Genomic DNA, 23,504 nt, shown 5'->3' on the forward strand with positions numbered 1-23,504 from the left:
CTGCTATAGAAGCAGCATGCTCAATATTTCTGCAGTGGACTTGCAACGACTTGTTCATGCCACATCGATTTGCTGCACTACCCCTGCAAAAGGGGGTCTGACGCGATATTAAGAGGTATCCCATGGCTTTTGTCACCTTGTTGTATACTGAGAAGCAGAAGAAGTACGCTGGTGTCTAGTGCCCACTAGGAGATTGAATGCCGCTTGGTGTCTTTGTGGGCACGCGACGGTGTAAGAGAAAATGTGTTAGTGTATCAGTGACGAATGGGGAGTCATTGTGGCCACGACACTGATCGCGAATGGGGTAATATACTGACATAAACAATTTTCAAGAAGGATAGAGAGGGGACTAGCACCTTGTAAACGGCGAAGTTTGTTAGCCGTTCGCGCACAACTCCCGTAAGTGTACATGGAAACTGATTGAAGGACTGTGAAACCATGAGAGGGCTACAAGGTGCTGGGTGTCTACGCATTATCACAGAACCTGGAGGTCAAAGAATTTCTCGCTTTGTAAAGCGGGATAGGCAGCGGTCAGTGGCGGATATGGTGAGAGAGTAAAATGCTGCCACTGGCGCGATTTTTTTTTTGGAACACATCGTTCAGTACACAGTGTTTAATATTGGGCTCCGCAGCAGACGAATGCACCTCTTCCCATGTTAACCAAGTGGCAATTACGATTGCAGTGGGTACGGGAATATCGAGACTGGACCGGCGATCAGTGGTAACGCATCACCTGGTCGGATTGAAGCACGTTCATTGCTACACCAGGTTGATGGCCGTGTGCGGGTACGCTGTTATCGAGGCAAATGGCTGCCCAAAATGTGCATCGCGCCATGGACGTAGCCTGGTGGGTCGATATTATGCTACAGAGGACGTTTGTTTGCACTTCCTTGGAAACTGTGGTACTGATCCAAGACACCAAGACAGCTATGGATTTCACGACCATTGTTGCGGATATTCCTTCGTTCTTCATGGCTTAACCAGCGACGATGAGATCTTCCAGCAGGATAACTGCCCGCGTCAATTGTGTGAATTCCTAAAGAACCAAACTGTTGAGCTCATCGGTCCCTAGACTTACACACTACTTAAACTAACTTATGCTAAGAGAAACACGCACACACACACACACACACACACACACACACACACACACACACACACACACACACACACATGCCCTACGAAGGACTCGAACCTCCGGCGAAGGGACCGCGCAATCCGTGACATGGCGCCTTGAACCACGCGGCCACTCCGCGCGGCTGGCCGTGTCACAAGGCCAGAAGTATGCTACAGTACTTTGAGGGGCATGTCACGTTGGTGTCGGGGTCACGAGATTCAGATGATGTGAACCCGATGCAACACATCTAGGACGCTATCGAGAGCCAGCTCCGCATCCAGAAATCACCGTCCCGTAATTTACGAGAGACATCCGGTGGGCTCATTAGTAGATGCGTACTTAAAAGTTTCAAATTAGCAACTAACAACCTATTTTAAGAAACAGAAGCTAAATAAGTGCAAAACCTACCGCTGTATTAGTTTATTTGAGTGAGGTTACAAGAGAGACAATACAATAATCAAGAACAGATTTTTAAAAAATGACCTTAACCCTCCCAAAAGACAAAAGCTGTTTCGGAAAGCCTCTGGTGGAGTCTTCACTCTTAGGCGATTACTAGACAAACACAGAGAATTCGGTCGAAAGACTTACGTTGTTTTAGAAAATTTAAATGACTTTTCTACACGACTGGTAGAGAGTTCCTACCGAATACTCTGGACGCAGCTAACTATTGTCCGCATCTCATCAGCGTAGTGTCCCGGATGGCGTATTGGTTAACGCACCTGCCTAGTAAGCACAAAATTTGCCAACGGCCTTGCCGCAGTGGTAACACCGGTTCCCGTCAGATCACCGAAGTTAAGCGCTGTCGGGCTGGGCTAGCACTTGGATGGGTGACCATCCGGTCTGCCGAGCGCTGTTGGCAAGCGGGTTGCACTCAGCCCTTGTGAAGCAAACTGAGGAGCTACTTGACTGAGAAGTAGCGGCTCCGGTTTCGTAGACTGACTTCCGGCCGGGAGAGCGGTGTGCTGACCACAAGCCTCTCAACATCCGCATCCAGTGACGCCTGTGGGTTGAGGATGACACGGCGGCCGGTCGGTACCATTGGGCCTTCCAAGGCCTCTTCGGACGGAGTTTAGTTTAGAAGTAATCTGTATCTTCGTTTTCAGCAGCGTAGCGCAGTCTCTAAAACAACGCAGATTTCTCTTGAGACTGTGGATCTCAGAATACTGAATTCCCTAACAATTTCCGAAACAGAATGTCCTATGCGTTTAGCTCCAACTGCCATTCCGCGTTGTAAGTCCTGTCATGCAGCCATAATCACGTCGGAACCCTTTTCACACGAGTACAAATGACGGCTCTGCCAAGGCACTGCCCTTTTATACCTTGTGTCTGCCATACTCCCGCCATTTGTATATGTGCATATCGCTATCCCACGACTTTTATCACCACAGTGTATGTCGATAATGGCTCGTCCTATCTAGTATCGCTGATATCGAAAATACGATCGTAAAGCTATCGAAAGTAGTCGTTGAATCCATAGATTCGTACATATTATAGAAATGGGTGTACATACATATGTATGTATGTAATTATGTTCTATGTCTCCTCCTAAATGACTGAACCTATTTGAACCAAACTTGGTACACACATTATTTACCGTCTGGAAATCACCCCTGTGGTGGTAAGAATCACCTACCTATCAGAGGCGTGGGATAGAGGTGGGTTTGAAGAACAATGTAGCACACGATGTGCGGATACCCATACTTGAGTCATCCAGTATTTGAGAACGAGAACACTTAGAGACGTGCAACAAGCTTTACACATTATTTAAAACCTTAAGAAAATCTTTTCTCTCTCACGGCCCCCACAAAATGATGAAATGTATAAAGTTTCTCTCTTGCTACATTTTTGCTGTTCATTCAGAAAACTGGCCCATGAAGCATGACGATTTAATTTATTTCTTCTTAAACTACTCACTGTATTCGCGACACATTTGCAGACAGTACCTGTACATGTCGCTCAATGTACCTAGAAAACTATACCATTGTGCGACACATAGTTCAGGAGATACGTCATAAACACTGAGAGGCGTGAAAAACTGTCGCATCAAGCATGACGTTTTAATTTATTACTTGTTTACTAACTAACTCTCTTCACAACACATTTCTTAGACAGTAGCCACATATCTCACTGCATGTATCTACAAAATTATATCCTCATAGAGCGTATAGTAAACATTGAGCTACATGAAAATGAAACTGCAGGATGAAATTCGCTAGAGATTCAGATGAAATATGCGCATAAATACGTGTGAAATATGTTAAATATATGCGGAATACATTTGACATGTGCATACGCAGGCAAAGCCAAGGGTAAGAAGCTGATCCTAAGCATCAGAAATGATTTCAAGCAAATTTGCTACACACATTATTTACGATGTGGAAATAAATACTGTGGTGGTCAGAACCGCCAGCTTCCTATTTGGGTCACCGTGTTAACATGGAAGAGATTGGGGTAGGAGAGATAGATAGATAGGGAGGAAGAAGGAGTAGATGGACACAGATAGGGGGAGGGGGAGGTGGATAGAGAATGGGATGGGGAAATGAACAGAGGGAGGTGAGAGGACGAAATGTACAGATGAGGAAAGAGGAGAGATGGACAGAGACAGAGGGATGAAGAAATAGGCAGAGAAAGGCTGGGGAGGAGGAGATGAACAGACAGGATGGAAAGAGGAAATGGACAGAGAAAGGAAAGAGGGGAAGATGGACAGAAACAGGGAATAGAGAAGATGTACAGAGAAAGGAAAGAGGAGGAGATCAGAAGGGTGAGGGGGGAGGAGGAGATGGGCAGAGAGAGGGCGGGGGACGGAGACGATGGACAGAGACAGGAGGTATGAGGAGATGGAATTAGGGGGGGACGAGGAGATGGAATAAGAAGTGGGAATAGATGGGTGGAGGAGGGGGGGAGCAGAAAGAGTGGGAGGAAACGGCCAGAGAGAGGGACAGGACGAGATGGAAGGAGAGAGGGGCAGGAGGAGATTGACAGAGGGTTTCAAAAATGGCTCTGAGCACTATGGGACTTAACAGCTATGGTCATCAGTCCCCTAGAACTTAGAACTACATAAACCTAACTAACCTAAGGACATCACACAACACCCAGCCATCACGAGGCAGAGAAAATCCCTGACCCCGCCGGGAATCGAACCCGGGAACCCGGGCGTGGGAAGCAAGAACGCTATCGCTCGACCACGAGCTGCGGACGATTAGGGTTTCACGTCACGTCGACACAGAGGACATCAGCACAAGCTCCGATTATTTCAGGGATGGGGAAGAAAAACAGTCTGCCCTATCGAAGGAACCATTCCGGCATTTACCCCGAAGCAATTTAGGGAAATGACGGAAAACTCAAATCAGGATGGCCGTCGCCCTTCAGAATGTGAGTCCAGTCTGGTAACCACAGCGCTACCTCGCTCGGTGTGTGAAGGTGTAAGTGGACCAGGGTGGAACTAATAGATGATCGGAATAAATACATATTCGGGTAATGCCGGATACTCAGCTAGTTGAATCATATTGCAGCCTATCGGCGGTAATGTCGTCCTTTTTCTAATCGTCCACCACGCGTTGTTACATGTATGGGGCAGCACAAGGGCACCTGAGCATTGGCCGATAACCACCAGCTGCGGCGCCCTAGGTGGGGCCAGTTCGCGCTGGCCCCATGTTGGCAGCCGCGCCGTCTTTTACGGTTGGCAACGTAAAAGAGGTGGTGCGGCAATTACGGCGCCGGTTGGCCAGGACGCAGTAGCGGCGCGGCGCACGGCCGTTCCGCGTTTATCGCAGCTGACCGCCAGGGCGGCCGCAGACGACCGCTACGCTGCGCTGGGACATCTCCAGGGGGAGGCGCGTGACCGCCGTCCAGCTCCAGGGAAAGGCGCCACTGCTCAACGCAACACAACATTCCGTACATGTGTGACTCAGTTTAGGTTATGCACGCCACACAAGCAACTGCCATCGATGTGCATTATCGTGGCGTCCATCCTTAATAGAACCAGTAAGCCAAAGATCCTTTGCTTAAGCCCCCCATTGACTGATGTTGCCATGGCGACTGCTAGAAACCATTCTATACAGAATCTCCCATGTATCTTGACCATTCCAAACACTTTTTTTTATTCAGAGGCGAAATAAAAAAAGTGTATCAAGGAAATGTTGGTCGTTTCCCAGAGAAAATCAACCTGTCCGCAGCTCGTGGTCGTGCGGTAGAGTTCTCGCTTCCCGCGCCCGGGTTCCCGGGTTCGATTCCCGGCGGGGTCAGGGATTTTCTCTGCCTCGTGATGACTGGGTGTTGTGTGATGTCCTTAGGTTAGTAAGGTTTAAGTAGTTCTAAGTTCTAGGGGACTGATGACCATGGATGTTAAGTCCCATAGTGCTCAGAGCCATTTGAACCATTAGAAAATCAACCAGCGTGTTTGTATTTCTATAGTCAGAATGAAACTGCTTGTTAGCTGACGTGTCACTTGCCGCTACAGTGTTGCCACATCGGCTGTCACTCGGTTGAAGGCGATACGCAAACACCACGGGTCACTTCACAAGAGCTGAAGCGGTGTCTCATGTAACGCGGTGCAGTGCTGGAAGCGCCTGCCCTCAGGTATGACGGGAGCGCGAGATGCTCTCTCCGCAGCCGATTTTAAGTGACCAATGATTGAACTGCGGCAGGCTGAACTCCGAATTTAAATTCGTGTCCTAACCTAACCACGCCCTAACCTGAGGCAGAACTATTAATCACGCTCGCTTTGTTCACGGCGATTAAAGCTGATCCCTAGGAGCAAACTCAAGACAGAAAAATTTCAGTTCTAGCACTAAAAGCGAACTCTAATTTCTCACTCTCACTGGTTACCTCAAACTATCTTCACACTGGTTACACAAGCAGATGCGATACCAAGCGATGAGCAGACCTGTTTGGCACTCGGTTACAGGTTATAGGCGACCCAGGCAGATTCCAAACGAGAAAGCATGACAGGAAGAAAAAGAAAGAGCAAATAAAAAAGTCAATACGTTTAAAGTGACGCAACGAACTATTAAAAATAAAAAATACTTGTAAATCAATTAATTGTATAAAAACGATAATCAAGGTCATATTGACAGAGAGTTAAAAAAACTGTATTACTTCGCGAGATTCGAATCCATGACCTTTAGATACGAAGAGTGAATTAAAGTTGTGTGGCATGAATGGCACCTTTCCTTCGAGAAGTATGGGAGCTGTGTGCAAAAGTGTTTCTGTGAAGTGTAGATGACCTATGGTGCGCATAGTGCAGTGTAGGGTACTGTTCGTGTTGGAGATGGTATGAGAAGGGAGAGGGTGAAAGCCGGTGCCGGCACATAGCCTGATCCTCTTGAAGAGCACCAAGGAGGCTGCTGAGCTTGACGTAAAGACAAAGGGAAAATTGTCAGTACCATTTGGCGTACCCGGACGGTCACTCATCCAAGAAATGGCCACACCAGATGGTGCTTAACTTCGGTCATCGGACGGAAACCAGTGTAATAACCACGGGACAGTAATATCTAATTTTCAAATAGTACCCTACATTTTTTATTCGTCCGTCCACTTGCTCTCTTCAAGACCTGTTCAAAATCGCTTCACCTCTGTGCAACTGATATAAACATAATGCTATTAAACACGTCACACAAAACTGACAGACTATCCTGTATTAGTACATTGTGCAAGTGCTGTGGGTAATGTAAGTTGTCCACTTGCTGGAGTTGAAAGTAAACTAATGGAAACTCAAGAAAAATGGACAGTGGTCACCATCTTAAGTTGAAAGTTTATATGAGTACAATATATACAAACGAAGAGGAAGTACACATGGTATTCATCTATGGAGAATGTAAGTTACCAGAAAAGTAGGTTGACTGAATGCCCAGTGTTCGTTTCCGTGCGTTTTCTTTTGGCTACTGTCAACTACAGCATGTGGATCTGCAGCTACCAGTTCAGGACAGTAAAATCAATCTTCTCTTACGCTTCTAATAATTTAGTAAATGATTCACTGTGATAAGTTCTTGAACTAGTCTTGAGGGAATTACCGAATAAGAAAGTGGATTACCGAATAAGAAATAAGGTGTGATATTTAAAAAAGACAATCTGGTATTCATGTCATCATAACTAACACAGTCGCAAGCAAGGCAGTCATGTTAGTTAATGTTCCTTTGGTAGCTAAACAAAATCTGCTTGACACATTTTTAGTTTTGTTTCTGAACTTAACGTTATTTGCAGTGGTCATGATAAACAGGACACTGTGTGTTCAAATGTGTCGGAATTCATAAGAGACCAAACTGTTTAGGTCATCTATCCCCAGTCTTACACACTACTTAAGCTAACTTAAACTAACTTATGCTAAGAACAACACACACACCCATGACCAAGGGAGATCTCGAACCTCCGGCGGGAGGGGCTGCGCAATCTGTGACACGACACTTCAAACCGCACGGCCACTCTGTGCGGCACTCTGTATCAGCAGTTCAGCACAGGCTACGTACGTCATGTAGGCAATATACTTGACGTTTTCATATATTTTCTCGACAATATGCCAGTGATACCACAGTATCACATACTTTCAGTTTCTTTTTAAATTTTAAAGTTGTAAAAAGTTTCTGGATCCTTGTTTTACTCTTTTATTTGTAATGCATAAGTCTTGTTAAACTAAATTACATTCTATGTGAGGTATATGGAGTGTAGCTAGGCCTTTATAGCTGCCAGACCTCTGCTATTTACTCAGGAGACTGCTCAGCTCTTAACTGATACCATTCAGTATGACTTCGATGTTCAATTCACTGCTGCCTCAAATGTAAGACAGATTCAAGTTCTTTATCACTTCTTGTTGTATTGTGCCATTAGCATTCTATTAACTTGTTTATGAAGATGAGTTTTTATATGTAAAAGCTGTCTAATGGCGGTCTACTGATCGAAAACGCGAAGAATTTGTTATATAAAGCAGAGTGAGTGTATAAAACAGAGTCTGGAATATCCTCCCAAACGCCTGGATCGATTTTAACCAAACTTGGTGCAGAAGCAACAGGCCTTCTGAGTATTAAAACTGTGAATTTTACATGCTCCTGGCTCCCATAGGAGTGGCGACATGGACAAAAAGTGTTTTTACAGGCCCTGACATATAGGCTGCCCTGCACAACACACATGCTGTGTGGGAACAGTGAATCCCTGCCAAGTCAAACTTCTTTAAATGGTGACCTACCTCCCAGGGGCAAGAAACAGTTTTCTTGGCTCCGACATGTAGGCTGACCTGCATGACAGTTGTATTTGAGCAGTATCAGCCTGATTTATCGACTTGCTTCACATAACAGTCTTTATGTAAGGTGCAATTAAGCGATTTTCAAGCCCTGATATGTAGCCTGCCCCACATGTTAAGTGCATTGTGTGAGTAGTGCTGGCCTGCTTTATTGAACTGTACTGCAGGGGCCATATGTGCTGATGGGCATGACTGAGGACAGGTTGAGATGGAGAGAGGAAGTGATGAATAGAGTGAGGGAGAGGAAGAAATGGACAGGAAAAGAGTTGGAGGGGAAGATGCATGAGGCATGTGGAAGTTGTAGTGGGGTAGTGGGAAGGTGGAAAAGGGAGAGTGGGTTTCAGAAATGGAAAAAGAAATGGAGAGGAGGATATGATCAGACAGAGGTGGGTGAAGATAATGGACAAAGAGAGATGAAAAGAGAGAGCCACAGACGAGACAGACAGAAAGAGGTTGGAGGATGACCCTGACAGACAGAGGGAGGAAGAGTTGGAACAGAAAATGAGAGGAGCAGGTGTATGTAATACATGTTTCGAACGCACACAAGGGAGAAGCTACGAGGAAAAGGCTAGCATTCAATAAACACGAGACAGATTGCTTTTCACAAACCAGGGAAGAGCTGAGAAGCTGCCCACAGTCTCACTTTGTAATGTCATTTTCTTTATAGAATATCTATCATTACTAGAGTGAAGAAACCTAAGGTACTGCTAGCAGGTCTAAGGTGCAATGAACTCAGAAATGCTATGGCGCGGACGACAAGCAGCGACAGGGTGGCCAAACAACACTATGAATAGTGTCAAATGCACTGATGAGACAAAACACGCACTGCCCTCCGAGAGGCTGAACGTCGTCTGGTGGCTTTGCAGTCACGTGGCATGGTAAGGAAACCACGAAAGTAGATAAGTGGAGCAGAGATGAATCGAAATCATTCTACCGACGATACGAGCCCCAGATAGGGGGATCCACTGACGTAAACGACTTTGATAAATCGTAGACCGTTATGGCTCAGAGCCTGGGAATGAGTATCTCGGAGACGGCGAAGCTGCTCGGCTTTTCGCATGCTATTGCCATGATCATCTATAGAAAGTGATTGTAAGACGGTGAAACCCCGAGTAGACGACAGTGTGTTGGACGTACACGCCTCATCATAGGACATGGAGGTCAAAGGGTGACTCCCTCTATAAAGAGACGTAAGAGGCGACTTGTAGCAGATCCACAGGTACAGGTGGAACTGTTTTGTAGCACACCATTCTGCGGGCATGAGATCGTCTATATTGATCGTGGATCAAAAGAAATGGGTCGCCTGGTCGGATGAATTACGTATCTTGTTACATTATGTCGCTAGTCGTGCCCGGCTACGACGTCATTCATGCAAACGGCTACTCGAAACACGCACCGCGCCAGGAACGCAGGCCGCTGGAGTCTATACAATGCTATGAGAGACATTCACCTGGAATTCCTAGGGACCTGTGATAGTAATCGAACGCACCACGACAATTGTTTAATACGTGGACATTATTCCAGACTAGCGCATCCTTCCATGCTTGATGTGTTCCATGGCCACAATCGTGGTACAGTGGTTTGAACAGGAGGACAATGAACTCACGTTGATGCCATGGGCATCAAATTCATCGGATCTGAACCTGCTGGAGACGCTGTCGGGCGCAAGCTCCATGCCCACAAACCAACGGTCTGTAAATTAAGGAAACTCTAATTTTTTCGTAGACTTCTGGAAATCTACCTAGGACTTGACGAATCCATGCAATTCACAATCGCTGCTTCGTTGTGTTCCACAGGTGCCATATGGAGATCCACAATGCGGCCCTTTTCAAAAATTTTGTCAGTTGTCTCACACACATAGGTGCAGCATCTCCGTGCACTTCACAGTGATCACTCAACATCTAACGCTCTTCACGCTCCTCATATACCTTACAATGCCTCGTAGAAAACACTAAACACGAACAACAGTTCGCATCCTGGTGTCCACTTTACCTGTCACAGAGTATTTGTACTGTAATCATTTACATATCCGACAATGGTATGTACGTGTACGAAGCTGCATTGTTGTCTGACCATGTTTTCCGGTAGTGTATAGAAAAAAACTTAGCGCTCCATGTAATAATAACTATCGAATCAATGTCATCTGCGCCATAATTTCCACTGTAAGTCTATCAGGTGTTATATTTGTGAAATGCACAGGAAGTGGAAATGAAATTACTGCTCCACCACACACTCTGTATATAGGAGAGTGCCCTTCATGATCATGTTGAAAGGTCTTTATTGAAGAATCATCTTCCAAACGATCCCACACCATCTATTAAAGTTCCAGTGTGCGAATAATTCATTGTCGAGAACAGCTACCTGCTCACAGTCGTTTGAATGATCCAATTTCACGTAATTTTCTAAACACAACGATAATTATTTTTTCCAATTAGGATGCCCTCTGAGGCTAAAATTTTCTCTGTATATTCGATCGGCTTTCTAGATACCACAATCTGCTGCACTGTACATTAAATGCATGTATGCAACTGCTGTAAACACAAATGCTCCATCTTCGACAAGCAGTCATGAACTACAAACAGTAATAATATCCATTCTGACATTGATAGTACATTGTTTTCCAAGGTATCGCCTCTAATTTCAATGTAGAATGTCCTTTTTTGGTAATGAAACATGGGGCTTTCACGCATTACAACAACTTGCACTGTCTGATCCACCACATTCCTCATAATTGTGCCTCTAGTAGTTTGGGATACTCTATAAAGCATAACTTGATGATTCAGCACTGATATGCCGGTTGTCAGCTTTCGTTATAAAAAATTTCTCCATATCCTCTTAATTACCTATCAACTAGTGACTGAGCCATTTAAATCCGCCTGGATTATGTACGTGCTTCAAACAGCGTTTATTCTGAATGCATAAGTTGTTGCTAGTTAGGGCTCTGAAAGTAATGACTAAATTTTCTACTCTATGTATTCGGTAGTGTCGAGATATGTATCCAGTACAAAATATTCCTTACTCATAACTTTCTTTACTGAATGTTATTATATATAAATATTTGTTTTTATTTGTTGTGAATATACTCTGCATGAATATGATCGTGTGCAGCAATCATACTTTGATTTATTTCTGGCTGTTCCCTGTAAAAAGAGTTGCACCATTTGCTTCTTTTTCGCTACATTACGACTGCACTAAACAATGATAAAAGTACTAAATGATCGTTCACACGAACTCACATGAACCATAGACATTCGAGTCGTTGTAAAATAGAAGTAATCCCCCCATCAAATAAGATCACAGTTTAATTTTACAATCTCTCTGAACACTTTGTAAGGAACATACACAGGTCGAACTAATATACGTCGTAGACATACCCTAAAAGTTTTCTCACAAACCTCTCATGCCACATATTGCTCGTTACGGATTTCGAATTAACGAGACTAATGAAACCTTTCTGAGAATAAGGAATTAGAGGCTTTCGAATACTACTGACACGAACCAAGCTAGACGCGATCATCATGTGGGAAAGAAAACATGTAACAAAATATATTCAGCACTTCGTGTCACTGCCGACAAGATTCTCTGAGAAAAAGAAATAGGAAGAATTTGACAACTGCAGATTCTGAAGGATCTATGTGCGGCGAAGAAGACACGAGATCAACGAAAGGTTTGCCTCACTATGAATCCGCTGAGAATAACGAATCGGATACAGAAACTACCGATTCGGCCTGATTTGAACACGACTTGTGTGCGAGGAAGAAAACATGCGAGGAATAACATTCCAGGCACTAACGAAAAGGTACTCAGAGTCTCGTGACATATCCACAACTCAGTAATTAATTCATGCGATATGCAATAGCTCTGATCAGAATGAGGTAATCCGACAGTTCTGTAGCGCACGTTCCGCGCACCGGCCGTAGATGGAAGCACTTGCCCAGGTACCGGCACTTCCTACAAACGAGAGTGAATTTGCTTCTTTATGTTAATTGTGAAACGACACAACAAAGTTACATCGCTGTTTTAGAATTTAAAAAGTGGCTTTGTTCATTAGTGATTTTTCGCGCCACTGTGAATCCAGAGATCCGCAGAGTCTCGGTGACTTGTCAGTTGGATGTAGAAGTTTTGCACAACTTGAGGTGACTCGCTTTCATCAATGATTTAGTTCGTAAAAAATAACTTGTTGTACGGTAGTTAGCTAGAAAGTGACCATTTGGAACTGTGGTAGACGACAAACTATTCATCACAGGTGTTTTGGGCAAGAGAAAGTGCGGTGGCGATGTGCAGCCTTTGTACCGGTATTACAAGTTAATGTCCTGAGTTGAATTGTAAAACCTTTTCGGCGACGTCTTGAAAAGCATTTTCAGTGTATAGAAGTGCAACCAGAAGTACAAGGGTTGGTTATGAAGTGTTCATTACCACCTCGAAAAAAATCCACCTGGTCCCCTGAATTTTCGTAATGGTGTTAGTCCTTCCGTACATATTCACGCGACACACATTTCCCAACGATGGATGAATAGTAAAGATCTTGGATGTAAAAGTTTGCATTTTGTATTTTCAGAAAATGTTCCGCCTTGAAATTCAGCTCAATGTTACTCAGGAAATGCTTGCCACGTACTGAACGCCATATCAGAAGAACAAATTGTTAGGCAAAATTATATAGCCAAAAGAAGCGTTGCCTCTGCAGACTGAGCTCGGGCGTTGTCATGGAGTAAAATCACCATTTTGAACAACTAGCCGCAATCCTTAGTCTTCACAGCCCCCGTAACCTCGTCAGGATATTTCGGTAGCATGCTGCTGTGATAGTTTACCTTTTACGAGGCTAATCTGTTAGCACAACACCGTGTCAGTCCAGGAGAAAAAAAAAAAAATTCAGCATCACTTTGTCCGAAGATGGTACGGTCTTCGGTGGTGTATCTGCCTATTTCAATTGCTTGCTTAGCTCCTTTGTATCGGAGTCATAATGTCACACTCATCACTCGTTCATTGTCATTAAGCCGGCCTGTGTGGCTGAGCGGTTCTAGGCGCTTCAGTCTGGAACCACGCGACCGCTACGGTCGCAGGTTCGAATCCTGCCTCGGGCATGGATGTGTGTGATGTCCTTAGGTTAGTTAGGTTTAAGTAGTTCTAAGTTCTAGGGGACTGATGACCTCAGGTAAGTCCCATGGTGCTCAGAGCCGTTTGAACCATTGTCATTAAACGGCAAAAAAAGTCAGGCACCAACTTTTGTCATGTTCTAAATGTCGTGCAAGATGTTGAAAACTGCTCCTTGACTGATTTTCATATTTCCCATTATGGCCTCGATTGTGACACGCCAGTCTTAGAGCACCACGGGCTCCGCTTCCCTCATCGTAGTAGGTTCTTCTCAGAAGGATGGTCTACAAATCGGTTGTTCGCCATGTAGATTGTGTTAAGCCCGGTGACTGTGCCATATCTCCGAGATGTCCGAGACACTCTCTTCCAACAGTCCTAATAGGCCAGTCGGGACTGACCGACCGCCGTGTCATCCTCTGCCAGTGGCGTCATTCAATGCGGTATTGAGATGCATGCGGTCAGCCCATCGTTCTCCCAACAGCTGACGATTTTCTTCACCTTGGAGACGCTGCTTATCATTCAAGTAGCTCCTCAATCGGCACCAGGAAGCTGAGTGCTCCCCGTACCAGCCCTCTCACCAAGGAAATATCCCTGGCAGTAACGAAAAGCGAACCCGGGTCCTCCGTATGGCAGCGAAACACAATGATCTCTGTTACGGAGGTGTCATTTTAATGGCAAACCTCAGACTCCAACACAGTTAGTTGGTTCATGTTCCAAAGTTCATTTGAACGATTTTTTTGTCAAAATGGTGTGGAACTACTCAGTTTATAGGATATGTACACATGATTAGCTTCAGTGGATGGTTACATGCCACCATTGACAAGTCTCTAAATGGCACACGGGCCTAAATTTAAGATTCACCACCAACATTAACCCATTTATTTTTCAGTGCTACCCATTCAGCTACATTTAAAACTAGGTTATCCTCTCTGTCCATCAGTCTTTAAATAAAACTTCGCCTGTAAAATGGAAGGAATGGCGAAAAGATATGATTTCAGTTTAGAATCAAAACTTGCTTCTTTGCGTGTCTGACATTTCACGTTATTGGGAAAATCATCAAAATATTTTTTTAATGCGTGTTTAACTGCTTTATGAGTTGCTGAAAGTTTTAATAATCAGTAATAAAGATCATTTTCCTTCTAGTATTGTAGTTATGAACATCGCTATTCTTGATGGATTATTTATGATGAATATCATTAGCAAATATATGTAATTGTAACTAGGCAGTGAAAATGACTTGGAGTGAACAACACATATTATTCTTAATTCTCGCTTTTGTTCTACGAATGCTTTCTTTCTAAGTGATGGGGTACCACAGAATATTATTCCTTAAGACAGTCCTGAGTAGAAATATGCAGAATACCTTAGAAGACTAATAAATTTGTTTCAAAGAATAGCAATTATACGAAGAGCGACGTAGCTGAACTTAATTGTTCATAATATTATTCTTCTAGCTCAAGTTTTTACAATATGTACACTCAAAAATTTGGTACCTTGTGTCCTACTTACTGATTCCTATTCATGTGCTGCATCAATTGCTGGTACGACTATTTTCTGTATAGACCGAAACGTTGTGTTTGCTCAAAATTAAGTCACTTTTCAGAGAACGATTTAATAATTCTTTGAAAAACATCGTTAAAAATTTCCTTTGTTACTTTCCCTCTACCGGGATTTATTACTACACTGAAAATATACACAATCTGTTTGATGTATGTTAAGTGAAGGTCTTTCACATATACAAATAGTAAGCGTAGACCCAAAATTGAACCCTGTGGGACACCTTTCGTGATAATTTTTTTTCATCGGTCACAAATTTTCTCGCCTTTCAGTATTGTCTGGATTCTTCAGTACAAGTTGTTGCAGCCTGGAAATTTTTGGAAATTTGTGGTAAGGTCCTATGGGACCAAACCGCTTAGGTCATCGGTCCCTAGGCTTACACACTACTAAATCTAAATTAAACTAATTTACGCTAAAGACAACACCCACAACCGTGTCCGAGGGAGGACTCGAACCTCCGACTGGGGGTTTGCATCCTATTTGCTAAGCATGATTCCTGATCTATATTAACGGCATAGGAGATAATCGGAGTAGCCGTCTCAGATTGTTTGCAGATGATGCTATCATTTACTGTCTTGTAAAGCCATCAGATGACCAAACCGAATTGCAAAATGATTTAGATAAGATATCTTATGGTGCGAAAAGTGACAATTGACCCTGAATAAAAAAAGGTGTGAAGTTATTCACATGAGTACTACAAGAAATCTGATAAATTTCTGTTACGCGATAAGTCACACAAATCTGAAGGCTGTAAATTCAACTAAATACTTAGGGATTAGAATCACAAATAACCTAAATTGGAACGATCACATAGATAATGTTGTGGCTACAGCAAACCAAAGACTGCGATTCATTGGCAGAACACTTACAAGGGAACCTCCCAATCGCATCCCCCTCAGATTTAGTTATAAGTTGGCACAGTGGATAGGCCTTGAAAAACTAAACACAGATCAATCGAGAAAACAGGAAGATGTTGTGTGGAACCATGAAAAAAATAAGCAAAATATACAAACTGAGTAGTCCATGCTCAAGATATGCAACATTATGGAGAACACTGGCTCAGTAGCGCCGTGGTCTTGTGGTTAGCGTGAGCAGCTGTGGTGCGAGAGGTGTTTGGTTCGAATCTTCCCTCGAGTGAAAATTTTAATTTTTTATTTTCAGACAATTATCAAAGTTCAGGCACACACACACAATCAACTTCGCTCTCCAAAATTCCAGGACATGTTCAGATTTGCTTGGAGATATGCAGGATTTGAAGGTCTACACAAGTAAAAATTTGAAAACGTTAAAAACGTATGTTTTGACAGAGCACAGGGAAAACTGAGAGACTGTGAAACTGTTGCATTGATTTGTTGCAGTTTATGTGACAAACTCTTATGTTTTCATCACTTTTTTGGGAGTGATTATCACATCCAGAAGAAAACCTAAATCGGGCAAGGTAGAAGAGTCTTTTCACCCATTCGCCAAGTGTACAAGTTAGGTGGGTCGACAACATATTCCTGTCATGTGACGCACATGCCGTCACCAGTGTCGCATAGAATATATCAGACGTGTTTTCCTGTGGAGGAATCGGTTGACCTTGCGATCAAATGTTTGCAGTTCCCATTGGAGAGGCACGTCCTTTCGTCTACTAATCGCACGGTTTTGCGGTGTGGTCGCAAAACACAGATAGTAAACTTATTACAGTGAACAGAGACGTCAATGAACGAACGGACATATCATAACTGCGAAAATAAAGAAATTTAACTTTTCACTCGAGGGAGGACTTGAACCAAGGACCTCTCGTTCCACAGCTGCTCACGCTAACCACGAGACCACGGCGCTCCTGATCTCACACTGTCCTTGATGTTGCCTATCTTGCAAATAGACTACTCAGTTTGTATATTTTGCTTATTTTTTCATAGTTCCACACAACTTCTTCCTGTTTTCTTGATTGATCTGTGTTCAGTTTTTCAAGGCCTATCCACTGTGCCAACTTATAACTAAATCTGAGGGGGATGCGATGGGGAGGTTCCCTTGTTAGAAGGTGAACAGGTCTACGAAGGAGACTGTTTACACCACGCTTGTCCGCCCTATTCTGGAGTATTGTTGTGTGGTGTGGGATCCGCATCAGGTGGGACTGATGGATGACATTGAAAAAGTACAAAGTAGGGCAGCTCGTTTTGCATTATCATAAGTAGTGGAGATAGTGCAACAGACATGATACGTGAATTGGAGTGGAAATCATTAAAACAAAGGCGTTTTTCATTGCGATGGGATCTTCTCATCAAATTTCAATCACCAGTTTTCTCCTCCAATTGCAAAAACATTCTCTTGGCACCCACCTACATAGGAAGAAATGATCATCACGATAAAATAGGAGGAATCAGGGCTCGCACAGAAAAATTTAAGTGCTCGTTTTTCCCATGTGCCGTTCAAGAGTGGAAAAGTAGAGAGATAGGTTGAAGGTGGTTCATTGAACTCTGTGCCATGCACTTTATTGTGAATAGCAGAGTAATCACGTAGATGTAGATGTAGTTGCTTGTAAAGCCATCAATTTCATAAAACTTAAATTTTTCTTAGTGAATCTGGAGATTTAGGCAGTCACGTGCCTCGGCAAATCACAAAAAAATACCGTTTGGCGACATTTTAATATTTAAAGTTTATAATACGTGGCGAATGAATGTATAAACGCAATTGTTAGTCGAACAATCCTTCTGGAATGCTAACTGTGATGTACTAAGTAAATTGTATCTTCTTGAGTACACTAATTTTTCGAATATTCTGTAAAAAGACGTCAGTAAGAAAACTGAAGGATAATTATTTAACTTGATTGTTCCAGACGATTATACTTGTTCCTTTACGCCGATGAGGTCATTGTCCCGTTTTCTGTACCTTTCTGCGAAGGTCGAGCAGAACTGCGAGCTCAACAGATCCCCGGTGAGAACACTGACAAGTTTGGGGCGCAGTGGCGCCAGCGCGCGGTGTGCGGCAGCGGCAGCAGCGGCGGCGGCAGGTGGGACGGAGCCGGAGCGCTTGCAGGCGCAGCCGCGGTACTGTTATGCAGTCGCCTGCCTTTTTGTCCGGACTGGAATTTTCAGCTGGTTTTTTGTGTGCGCCGCGACGCGGCCTATAAATAATACCCGCAGGCGCCCAGGGGTGGGAGGCCAACAAGTGGGCATTCAGGATTATACGCCGCACAACCTGTTGTCCGGCCTGGCCGCCCGGCACCGAAAATTAATGACATCCATCTTAGACGTCCAATTTCGGAACGCGCCGCTTATTCTGTGTCTGTCGAGACGCGGACGCATTAAACGGCGGTGAGCAGCGACACGTCTCCGCCGAGCTGTCTCCACCCCAGATGGTGAGTGACGGCGCCAATTCCGCTGTGCTGTGGACCCGACGGGAGCCCGCGTCCTCTGAACTGCCGAACAGAAGCACGCAGGAGCCCACACCCGCTAGATGTGCGCGCAAAGAGCGTTTCCCCTCTGCAACGCTCTGAGTTGTGGCGTGTTTAACTGGGGAATGCTTCTGGTTTCTTTCTCGTAATTGCTGTCACCTCAAGAAAAATTCTGGCAAGTTACCTCGTTTATAAAGCTGGCAAGGGAAGGAATGTTTTGCTGAAGTCTTGGGAGGTATGTAGCCAGTTGCTTTAATGAAAAAAGCCATCCTTTTATGGCTGTATACGTTTTTATTGATAAGGTGGAGGGATATTGGCGAAATGCCGAATTGCAGAGCATCAGTCTATAACAAGAGAGAAGAAATGTGTTTACATTTAATAGAGCAGATAAATCCTTTTCCTTTCTTATGGATTTTCTTTTACTTCAAGGCTTTATTTGTGATCTCAACACGACGTAATACATCCGTGTAGCCCATCATAATTGTCACAGAGAAGCTTGGGAACTTGAACGGGAGTCTGAAAAAAGGTGGCATAGTACTCTAACAACCATGGCGGGCAGATTCAGGAAACCAGGATTTGGGGAAGACTGTATGACCGTCCTATTGCCTGCTGCCACCGCAGTACAACTCCTATGGATCGTGAGAATAAGGTAGATTAAGGTACTTATAGAGGCATACACACAATAGTCTTTCTCTAGTTCCTTTTACCAATGAAATATGACGAAAACTGCAAATCTTGCCATGTAGTAATTCCACAATCATTCCACAGTACACGGTGCTTACAGGGGTTGGACAAAAATATGGGAACACAAAAAGCACGACACATTACCACATTGTCATGCCTAATAAGGTGGAGGAAACCCGTTGGCTTCCATAACAGCTTCCAGTTGTCTCGGAATGGGTGAGTAAAAGAGTTGAACGGTTTTGAAGACACTTACACCATCCCTCCTGCTAAACAGTGGCAAGTTCAGATATCGATGATGGAGGTATATAGCTATCACGCACCCGTGTCTCCATCGTAAACCACAAATGTTCAATAAGCTTGAGATTTGTTAACTGTGATGGACAGGAGTGGTGCGACAATTCATCCTTGTGCTCACAGAACGAGTCCTACACGATGCAACCTGTGTGAACAGGAGCCCTGTGGCCTTGGAACACAACATCATCGTTTAGGCATAAAACATGCATCATTTAATTGACCTGATCAACCAAAATGGTCACATAATCCATATCGGCAACGTGGCGATGCAGAGTAGTCATTAGGCCCATGGATACCACGATATGGCTTCCCAAATAATCACCAAACCCCTGCCATGTTTCACTATTGGAACGTAAGTTCGATCAGAAGTCGGAAGTAGTCTAAACCAAGACCCACTTGACCAAATGACTTTTTTCCATTGCCCCACAGTCCAGTTTTTATGGCACCATGTTTTCCTGTTACTGGCATTTTGAGTGGTTTTTGGAATTCCAACTAGCCTGCGATTCTTTGCTTCTGGGCGTCCCTTTGTGTTGTTTTGGTGGTGACAGGATTCGAGACTGCGACATTCAGTACTGCAGTGACTTTTGCAGCTGTTGTCCTCTTATTTTTCGTCAAAATACTCTTCAGTCCCTTCCGTTACAATCACTCAACACGTACTTTCGTTCGCGTTGTGACTTAACGGATGATGTATTTTTTCTCTTTCCTTGTATGTGGTATAAATCTTTGATATGGTGCCTCTTGAAACACATAACACTTGAAACGTCCCCTTAGAAAAATGATACATGACTGTGCTTAAACTGTCACACAGTATTTTTAGCGCAACGCAATCTGACTTTCAAAAATCCCTACAAAAGAATGGCCCTGACTAACATTAACCTATACATTTCACAAATCACTTACCTCACCAAAAATCTTCGTTACTCGAACTACTGCAATACAGCGAGCGCCACTACTGCCAGCTAAATAAAAGATTCAAACTACTGAAGGCACTAACTACTGATAGGCATAGTTATCAAATGAAAGATGTTGATAGAGAACAAACAATGTATTTACCTTAATAGTGTTCAAAGGTCATAATATATATGGCAGTTCATGACATCCAGTCTTACAAATTTCCAAACTCCGCCATTTCTCTCCCCACATCCACCACTGCTGGCGGCTCACCTCCAACTGCGCAACGCTACGCGCTGTTAAAAGCCAACTGCCCAACACTACAATGGCCAACAACAATGCAAGCCAGCCACAGACTGCACACAGCACAGCCAGTGATTTTCATACAGAGCGCTACCTGACGTTACCAATAAAAAAAACCTAAACAGCCTACATACATAGCCACCATGCTCCCCACAAAAAATTTTACGAATTGTTTTGGGCAGTGGCCAATACAGATTTGAAAAATTTTTTCATAATTAAAATAACAAAGAAATCAAATGCACACACTTATCGATACAATGTTGGTCAAAAGCTAAAATTTTCTCACAGTCCATAAAGACAGTCCTGATCATTCATTACAGTAAAATTGCAGATTTTTTTCTCAAAGTCTGAGCAATAAAAGAAAATGCCCACAGAAGTAGTGGATTTCCATGCAGTCTTGAAGAAGTAGTGTTGTCCTTCAACGGAAAGACAGTGCTGACTCTCGACATGCAGATAGGTAATGGGCCACAACAGAGCAAACCCACAGCAGAGTCATTCGAAATTTTGAAGGATATTGATTGGTGGGTAAGTCATCACAGAGCAGACCACTGTAGTCTTGTTAGAGATTACGGTATTGGTGGGCCACCAGAGGTGCAGACCCAGTGCAGTCCTTGTAGAAATAATGGTATTGGTGGGCCATCAAAGGTGCAGACCCACTTCAGTCCTTGTAGAGATGGCTAGCAGCCATCCATTGCGACTGTGCAGGTGCACAATCACCATAAAGGAGTCTTGTGGACAATATAGAAAGTCCATGAACCACCACTTGTGCACTCACAAAAATTTTTTTGAAATGTCCTTAGAACCAGCAATGCTGTTATCCAGTCCCTTGCTGAATTATTAACACACGTGAAAACACTATCAGTCCCTACTTCTTACATATTGTCCATATACTATGACCAACAGAAACGTGTGCAGTGAAATGTAATTTACAAGATACTTAATTTGATGAACTGGTGTCAATTACAATTTTATAACATAAGAATACAATAACAAAGGTACAAAATACATCATTAAAGAACATAACAATACAGATAACATTTGCAGTAAAACAGGCTTTACAAAAGAATAGAAATAAACATGTACATCAGTGTTACAGGAATTATGGCATAAGTAAATATATAAAATAATGAGAATAGTTTTCGAAACATTAATTTCACACTTGAACAGAAACAGAACAGAATTAATAATGTCTCAACATCTTTACAAAGTGAATAACATATTATTTATGCAAATTATATTTGAGGATAACAGTATTCCTCATCACAGTGAATGTACCTTAGTACTAGAAAAATTCTACAACATAAATCGTATTAGCTAAACACATAAAGACAGGAAGAACACAAATATACAAGAGTACACAAACACATAGCGGAATAACAGAAAGGGAAAGGACAGGGTTTGTTTTACTGCAGTATCTTGCAAACAAAACTTTCTTTACTTCTTGGAGATCTCCTTTCGTTCTTCATTATTTCAAAAAGTGCTATCTTTACCTGCTTTCTGTACTTTTTTCATAAAACTTCTCAATGCCTTTCTTCCAATTCATCGCAACTCATTCTCTTATATAGTCTACCCCTCTTAAGCTAACTTAAATCTACTGAGCTCAGATGCTAAACTAAGGGACGAGGCAATGCAGCAGCACAAAACAATTAATACAAACAGCAACTAAAAAAATGCAAATTGGCCAAGCTAGCAGCAGTAAATGTAATAACTTATATCTAAACATGACAAACCCACAAGCAGAAAAAATAGTACACTAAAGACAACACCGCAGATAAGGGAAATGTATATTCACATCTTAATTTCTATGTAATTAAAGTGGTGCACCACAAAAACTTATTCTATGAAATAAATTACCAAGTACTTGAAAAGAAAATTATGTATGCAGTTCCTGTGAAGGGAAATGTCTCTTTGTGCTCCCTCATTTTTTTGGAAGTATATCACAAAATTATTATTTACTGGATCTGTAGACAGAAAATATTTATATTAGCACATCTATAAAATTTTATTTTAACCAATTCTGCAGTGCAGCTAGAAACTAGATATTAAACAAAATAGGCAAAGCAAGGCGTGAAACGTCATTCACTAGCCATGTGGCATTTCATAATGCAGTAAACAATCTTTCAACTATCAAGACAATAGACATGAAATGTTTCTCATCATTTCATTTCAGTGAATATCATAAATTAAGAACTCTACAGTGTATCATGTTTTCAAGTTTGAGCGTGTCGTATTTGCGATGCTTTCTACAAAGGAATGTCAATAGCGAGGATAATGGCCTCCTTTTTTCTCCACTTTTGCCTCTGAAAGGCACACACTAATGGCTTTTTTTCCAGGCGACTGTCGCGCAGCTGGGTGCCCACGACGCATTACGTGAAAATGGTCACTTAACTTTCTTACTGAAATATTTACGACACCAGTTTGCACTACAGTGACAGTCTCATACAAAATTTCACAGGTCGAGAATTTGCGTTGCAAATGTGTAGAAACAAAATCCTTTAAATATAATAGTGTCCAAAAAATTTTCGTCGGCATTGTGATACATCCACGCATTTACACACATTTCATAACTCTTTAAAAGTACAATTCTTGGTTTCCATCATCCTTTTTCACAAGTCAGAGTCCCTAACCACTACTCCTTGTTCCTTACCTTATTACACATATACATATTCATCAACACGTCTTCAATATTTCATCATAATAAATACATAGCATAATCAGATTCCTCATATAGCATCATCTCATTGATCATAAACATACCTCAACAGCATAATACACATTGGCGTCAAAATAATAACATCATAACAGATCAATCACATCTCAAAATCGTCGTAGCTTTCTGAATATTTTAAAACCGAAAAAAAATTCTCTGCTCATTTCAAAAGTGTTATCTACCTCAAACGTACTTTAAAAATCATGATCCCATAACAAATACGTCATTCAAAGCTCTCATAGTGTCA

General features: G+C 42.8%; 1 protein-coding gene and 1 pseudogene across 1 annotated transcript in view; both read left to right on the forward strand.

Moving 5' to 3' along the window:
* The window catches only part of LOC126198762 (transcription factor Sox-5-like), a 1,065,309-nt gene that overhangs the window by 65,986 nt on the left and 975,819 nt on the right, over positions 1-23,504 (forward strand). The gene's annotated exons all lie outside the window — the stretch shown is intronic.
* LOC126199737 (5S ribosomal RNA) lies at positions 1,859-1,976 on the forward strand (annotated as a pseudogene).

Source organism: Schistocerca nitens, chromosome 8 (genome assembly GCF_023898315.1).
Source record: "Schistocerca nitens isolate TAMUIC-IGC-003100 chromosome 8, iqSchNite1.1, whole genome shotgun sequence".
NCBI lineage: Eukaryota > Metazoa > Arthropoda > Insecta > Orthoptera > Acrididae > Schistocerca > Schistocerca nitens.